The following is a 7819-nucleotide window of genomic DNA, read 5'->3' as shown; positions in this document are numbered from 1 at the left end:
GGGGAGACCCGCGGGTCCCGGCGGGGGAGCGGGCAGGGCTCCCGCGGCTGCGACAGGGACCGCCGGAGCACCCGTGCCCGCAGACGCGCGGCCCGTGGGGTTATGTCCGCGTGTCGCGCTGACTGCGCGTCCTCGATTATGCTGACAAAAAGGTGCACTAGCAGCCAGGGAAGGGCTGTGACAGCGTCGCCGGCACACGAGGGACGCGCGAGAGACTCGGGGCGCGAGGCCTCCGTTCAGCGGCCGCACAGGGCGCAGTGGCGCGGCGGGCGAGGTGGACGTGCCTATGACAGCGAGACGGACAGACCCTGCCCAACAGCGTCCCCGAGGCAGACGCGGGACTTAGGGGCGGGCACAAGGGGTGTGGCAGGCCACCACTACAGAGACGGGAGAGAGGAGGGCTTCGCGCAGGTGGGTCACGTGAGGACGCGGTGGAAGGAAGAAGGAGTCGTGAGTGCACGTTTCGGTGTGATTGGTGCTGCTGCAGAGGAGGAGCGAGCGAGCGTGTGTGCGTGTGCCCATCACACAGCCTGGGTCACTGCCCTTCCATCGACACACGAGAACAACACACTGGTCTAACGTGTGTGGGCACAGCAGTGTGCACGGTGCCCTGTCTGCTAGACAGTCCTCATGCAGTTAGCTCACAGAGACTTGGCACATTTTATTCAGGTGTGTGTAAATGAAAGCAGAACCCGGCAAGGGTCTCCACGTGAGGGGAGGAGCACATGGGACTCCCAGTGAAAGTCCCTGTGCCTGTCACATACCTGTGCATGTCCTGGGAAGGCTGGCTTCAGGGAGGGTCCGTTTTCTTCACCATCATCCCACAGATGGAAAAGGCCCTCTGTGGTGTGCACAGATAGAAACGGCCCCAGCTTTGCCTCAGACATTCACACAGACCTACCTGTGTCCTAACATGGTTAAAATCCTCTTTGGAAGAAGGTGATGTTCACCAGAACTGGCCAGCAAAGACTGTCAGGACCCAGGCCCAGCTCCAACTGCGCTTGTCCTCGTGTGACCAGCCATGGTCACTGTCAGCAGCTCCCTCCTCTTCCTCTCTCCGGTGCCTGCTCTTCATGGTGCAGTTTTAGCCCCGTGCCTGGAGGGCACGTGTGTGTCTAACAGTATGTCTTTGTCCTACATACCTTTGTGTGGAAACCCTACAAGGACCCTGCAGCATGGTTTCTCAGACACATAAGATCCGCACGCATACACAAGTGTGTTAAGTGTGCCTGTGTGGTAGGACGATAGTGCTAGACAGTTTCTGCTGCAGCTGACACTCAGGTTGTGGGGTTGTACGACAGATGCTGCTGGGCACCTCCTGTGCTGATGTCTGCCAAAGGCTTAGGGAGATCTGAACTTCAGAACTGTTAATTAGGGGGGAGGGGAGTATCTGATGGTGGAAATCAGAAAAGGAGGTTTGGGTCAGGAGCAGATTGCAGGGACTGAGGGCCACTCGGGGCTTGTTTTCTCACCCCTCACGATGTCACCTGCTTGTTTTGCCTTTCTTTCTGAGTTTGTTTGGGTCAGATTCTCTTCGAGGCTGATCCCTAATCCTTTTCATGTGCCTCTTTTCCTCCCTCCCTCTCTGTAGGGGAGTGATGAAGTAACAGAGAATTGTATGTACTAGAGAAAAAAAGAAAATCAATCTCACAAAGAATGTAATTCTGAAATTTTAAGTCAGGTGGGCTTTCAACTAAGGCAGATTCATTATTAAGTGCAAAAGTAATTATACACAGAATGGTTAGGTCTCAGCTACAATTTTGGTGTCATCTTATGGTGGGCAAGTTTGAAAAGAAGTAACCTCTCATAATTACCTAAATAATTACCCATTGCCAAGGCCTTTGATATTATCAAAGTCTATATAAAGACAAAACAATCATCATAGGGAAAGATAACTTCAAGGAAATGGAACTGTTTACTGGAGAAGGAATGAAAAACCAGGAAAATGCCAAATTCCTTTTTGCAGCAGGGCCTTTAAAATCTTTGCTGTTTCCTATCAGACCCTCAGGAAAGGAAGACAAAGAGGGGAAGGGAGAGATGTTGCGGGAGACTGTGGCTTCCCCACTCGACAGGTGGAAAGAAGCTCAGAGAGTGGATGGACGCGTGTGAGTCGTGGAAATGGCAGGGAATAGACAGGGGCAGGTGTCAGACCACAGTCCTCGGCACAAAGGGCTGGACTGACTGAAAAGCATTTTGTCCCCCAGAGGTGGGAAGTGAACAGGACTCCTCTGGTCATACTTACCTGGAGAGGGCAGAAGGGGTTTCTTCGAGTTCCAAGCAATTCTGGGGAGCCAGACCAGGTCCTGGATGGCAGCAGCTTCTCCGCTGCCATGCCCCAGTGCAGCTCTGAGAGAGACAGCTCGGAGGCCATCCATGTTTGATCCTTTAGTAGCTTTGTAAAGGATGAATTCCAGGATTAAGGAAAATCATTTTGCTCTTTTCTAAAAAGGCTGAAGTGATGTCTTTCCCAACATACCTGCCAGAGGCTGGAGCATGTGGTAAAGATCTCCACTTCACGGCCCTCTCAAAGATTGGCTGATCAGGTGCCCCGGGAACCTATAAAATATGTATTATTTAATTCTTACAAACATTTCTCATCAGTTGACGTTTTTTTCTTCCTGGAAGGATGAATGAGTTTTTGCAGATGAGTTTCTTGTATTTTGGTTCCTTGCCAACCGCATTCCCCAACGCTGGGGATACCGCTTCTACAAAGTAGGGCTGTTATGTCTGCTGGTATCTTGTAGAGAACTTAGATTCCATTTCCCAAATGATGGTAATTTCCCTGAGGGTAGAGCACAGAATAGGAGCTCAGGAGTGACCATATTTTTCTGTTAACCGGCAGCCCAGTAAAGGGAATTCTTGGTGGTGGAAATATTGGGAGCTGCTTTACTGATCTGGTCTTCTGTGAGAGGAGCGATTCCTGCACTCTCAGTCTGGTCTGGACTGCTATGGGGACGCTGGGCTGAGTGTTAGAAGACAAGGGGCATCTTATAGTCTTCCGCTCTGGCTTCTTTCCTTGCTTTTAAATCCCATGAACTAGTTAAGCTTTCTTGGGCGTTTTCTTTAGTTTCCTTTGGAGGAAGGGTACCTAGCCCAGCAAGTACAAGCTTTCCATTCTTCCTTCGTGGAGTGCCTTCATGACCTTTTTGTGGGGAGAAACCAGCTAATTACAACTCTCCTATTAATCAGCTATTTGACCTTAATCCCACGAGGCCTCAGTTATCTTGTCTGTAAAACAAGAGGGTTGGATTGTTATTTACGTTTTCAAACATTTATGGAGCCCCTACTGTGTATCAGAGACTGTGCACTGGGATTACAAGACTGAATTGATACAGGAACACACTGACTAAGTGCTCACCCTTGGTGGGGGATTTGAGGCTGGTTTGTTACGATTTGGTGAGAAGCGTAGTGACAGCAATTTGTTCAGAAGGCTGTGATAATAGAGAGGAGAGTGGTACCTCACCCAGACTGGTAGTGGTGGGAAAGCAGCTCAGAGGCTGAGAATGGAGGCAGGAGGAAGGATCAGGCAGGTGGCTGGTGGGACAGGGGAGACACAGGGGAGCAATTACGCTCAGGCAGAAGGAATGCCAGGTGCAGAGACCCCGAAGGCAAAAGAGGTCATCACACTCTGGAAATTGCTGGTAGTTCAGTTTGTCTGAAGCGTAGAGTAGGAGTGGAGAGCGAAGGATGACTACAGAGTGGGGACCAGTAGCAGGTGCCAGTTTATGAAGAGCCTTCTCAGCCATTTTAAAGGATCTGCCCTGTATTGTCCTTGTGATGGGAATGACAGAGCCAGATTTTCATACTCTGGAAATTGCTGGTAGTTCAGTTTGTCTGAAGCGTAGAGTAGGAGTGGAGAGCGAAGGGTGACTACAGAGTGGGGACCAGTAGCAGGTGCCAGTTTAGGAAGAGCCTTCTCAGCCATTTTAAAGGATCTGCCCTGTATTGTCCTTGTGATGGGAATGACAGAGCCAGATTTTCATTTTAGAAAGAGTTCTCTGAACTTTGTTACTGAGACTGTAATCCGTGGCCCAGCAGCATCACTCATAGGTACTGAATTAAGAGCCTCAGGCTATTCGTACGCTCGGTTCCGTCTGAGAAGCACTGCTTTAGAGGGCAGCGTGGAAGAGAGACAGGTGCAGAGCTCTAAAAAGAGCTCATTGAAGAGCTCCACTGTTCTTGCAGCTGTAACATACTGTGAGTACTCTAGTACTGCTGAAGACCTCCCCCAAGTCTACATGGCTCTGTTTCCACGATCATCCCTCCTGCTTTGCCTTATTGTGAATCATGGGGCATTTAGGCGGTGTGCCCCTGTGAGCGTCACCACTGTCTACCCTAGAGAATGAGAAACTGACCACACATTCCTGAGTTCCATTTGAGGTTTGCTCCTTCCCCAGCATCATTTCTTGCTAAAGCCTCCTTTCTTCTCTTTTACAGTCTCATGAGCACAGTCAGTACATGCTGTGATTCTGTTAAATCTCTCTCCCTGCCCCCTTCCCCTGTGACCCAAGCAGAGTTAAACAGTAACTTAACTAATTGTTTTCTTGCCGGTATCTACTAGAAACTGACCCTTTTGGGGGCAGGGACCACATCTTTCTTATTTCAGTGTCTAATAAGTAAGATCATCATGCCTGGTCCAAAGTAAGCATTCCATAAAGGATTTTTGATGGAATGAATGAATGGAATTTAACCATTCAAACCCTGCCCTGATCTGAAAGGAGAGCCTCATTTATAATTTTTCTCATTGTATCAGTTGGCTATTTCTGTGTAACAGATAACCCCACAACTTAGTGGCTTACAACAGCAATTCTTAAGATGTGATCCCTGTACCAGAAGCATCACCTGGGAACTTTCTAGAAATGCAGATTCTTGGGCCCCATCACAGACAACTGGATTAAAAGCTCTGGGGTGGGGCTTAGCAGTCTCTGTGTTAATAAGCCATCCAGGCGCTTCCATGCTGGCTCAAGTTTGAAAAGCACTCGGTTAAAGCTATCGCCATTTATTTAGCCCATGATTCTGTGGGTGGCAATTTAGGCTGGGGTCAGCTGGACTCCATCTAATTTGTCCTCAGCCGTTAGATGCCTTTGCTGCTCTTGGCTGGCTGGCTCATGCTGGGGCTTCAGCTGGGACAGTGAGCTGATGTGGCTCTCTCCTCCATGGGCTCTTGTTCTCCAGCAGGCTAGCGTGGGCCAGCTCTCAAGGCCTTGCCTTGGAAATGGCACACCATCACTTCTCCTGCGTTCTCTTGGCCATAGTAACTCACACAGGTAGCTCAAGTTCAAGAGTAGGAAATTAGACTTTATCTCCAGGTATTGCTAAGGCAGTTGTCAGAATCCTGCAGATGTAGCCAACTGTATTGCTAGGGCTAGGGCTCACAGAGAGACCCTTCAAACCCATTGTACAGACTGGGTCACCAGACCCCTCACACCCAGGTCCATGAACCAGGTAGTTGGGAAAGATCCCGGGAGCCACTGGCAGATGACACCAGCTCAGTCCTCAGTTTCCTCAGCAGCAACAACAGCTTATAGCAATAGTCTCCAGCAGCAGTAGTGGCATCCTGGGGATGGGGGGGCGGGACTGTGTATCAGAGCCACTCGTCCTTTATACTCAAGACCAATAACCCAGGACACCTGGGTGCGAGTCAGACAACCCAGGAACACATGGGTGTCCACGTGTATCTACATCAGACGACAACCAAGGAACACGTGGGCACATGTGCATATTTATATCAAATGCTCAGCAAGACTCTGAACAGCTGAGGGGCCCTGACCATTTTCCTATATTTTCCCTATGCTCCCGATGGGAGGAACTTCAGAGTCACACTGCAAAGGTGTGCTTCTCAGCAGTCATTGACTCAGACCATCTTGGACAATCCATGTACCACAGTGCCTCAGGGAAGAACCTTGAGAAGGTAGTTTTTTGTGGTAGGACATGTCACCCTCTCTCTTTCGTATCAACCTATGAGAGGATTGCTTTCACTTATAACATCAGGACTTAAGGTCCCACTATGATGGGAAAGGGAAAGGGAATTTGAGTGAAAGGGGTCATAGAAGTAGTCTAAGCTAGGTAGAATCCCAAATCTTTAATTCATCCTCTCCCAGGAACAAAGGGAACTTTGAGGAAAGAGGACCCCAAACTGATTGCCTTGGCTTTCTCTGGCTTCTAAATACCGTTGGTTCTAAGAAACCACAAAATATGAGGTGCCTGTTCCCTGTTTGCATTGGTGATACAGACATAGGCTCCAGGGACAGGCTTCACTGCGTGGAGCCAGACCTACCTGGAAGCAGAATCTTTGAGCTGGGATGTGGCATCCAGGAGAGCAGGAGGCATTCTGGCAGACACGTCATGACGTCCTGGTGTGCACCTAGCAACAGCTTTCTCCTGTGAGCAGTCCTTCCGAGCCAGAGCATTGGCAGCACAGCAGTTGTGGAATAGGAGTGTCGTTGGGTCCCACCTGCCCAGGGTCACAGTGTGCCCTCCCTTTAGTGAGGACCTAACTTTCTAAAGCTCAGAGCTGGGCCTGTGAATTTTCTTATTGAGAGATGGAGTTGGACAGCACCTTAGAGTTGGAGGTGACCACAGATCTGGTTAGACCTGAGGTTCTGATGCCTCCCTTCCCCGTTTCTACCCATTAGCCCTGGTGTTTGCTTTGAAGCTACATAGAATAGCTCTGATCTTTGTCAGTCACATCAATCGGTTATTTTAATGTATTTGAAGATACTGACTATTGTCTCCTTTAAATATTCTCTTTTCCAGTCCATGGACGTCCCAGGGGTCTGTCCTTTATGTAGGATGATAACTTTATATTTGTAGAGTGCCTGGTTTGCAAAGCTCTTTGCAGAACAGTTTATACACACTGTCTGGAGTGACCTCATCTGATGCTCCTCCCTCTGGGGGCACTGCAGGAATTATTGTCCTTACACAGATGAGGAGGAGCCACAGCCAGTGGTGATGAAGTAACCTATGCAGAGCAGCTCAGCTAGAGAAGCCGGAGCATCAACCTGCCTTCCTGGTGCCATGTTCTCTCTACTAGAGCATCCTTCTGCCTCTGACTTCCAGGCCTGTTTATCCTCTCCTGGACCCTCTTTACCCCCCATCCACGCTGCCCCACAATGCTTCTGTTGTGATTGGGTTCCTGGTCCTGTGTTATCTGACGTGCAGAGTGTGCAAAGATTCTCTCACACCCACATGTTCACTCGGTCTCTGATAGAACAGTCTGAAATGCTCTCGTTTTCTTCAGGCGCCACTTGCCACCTTGGCACATAGCACTTAGGGCCTGCTACTTCACAAGGACTGTAGAGACTAAAGTTCAGACATGGCTTGCGAAGCATTTAGCACATGACCCCAGTAATGTTTGCTCTTATTTTATTATAAACATCACTGAACGTTTCTATGCACTGCCGTCAAGCCAGGTCATGGGGCATATCTTGCACAGAGCAGGAGTTAGACTCTAAATTCCCTCTTCCCTGCATCATTGAATGTTAGTCTTGGAAAAGAATGTGGAGGTCATTTCATCCAGCTTCCTTGTCTTTCGGGTGAGGACACTGAGACCCAAAGGTCTTAAACAAATTTTTAGAAGACATATAGCAAGTTAGTAATACTCGTATAATTAAGTCATGAAACTGGCATATGGGGCTATATTCCAGTTCTTAGTGAATGAGAGGGAAAGAGGGAAGGAGGTCTCTTTAGATTGTTTTTTTGTTCATTTGCTTGTTTTGGTAAATCGGGAGAGCAGATCCAAGGTTCTAAACAAGTGTGTCAGCTCACCAACACTGGATGAGTGTGGCCTGTGACCTCACATTATTTGTAAAGACTGTGC

This window comes from Galeopterus variegatus, unplaced genomic scaffold (genome assembly GCF_000696425.1).
Source record: "Galeopterus variegatus unplaced genomic scaffold, G_variegatus-3.0.2 Scaffold415, whole genome shotgun sequence".
NCBI lineage: Eukaryota > Metazoa > Chordata > Mammalia > Dermoptera > Cynocephalidae > Galeopterus > Galeopterus variegatus.
The sequence above is the reverse complement of the archived record's forward strand: the minus strand, read 5'-3'. Positions refer to the sequence as shown.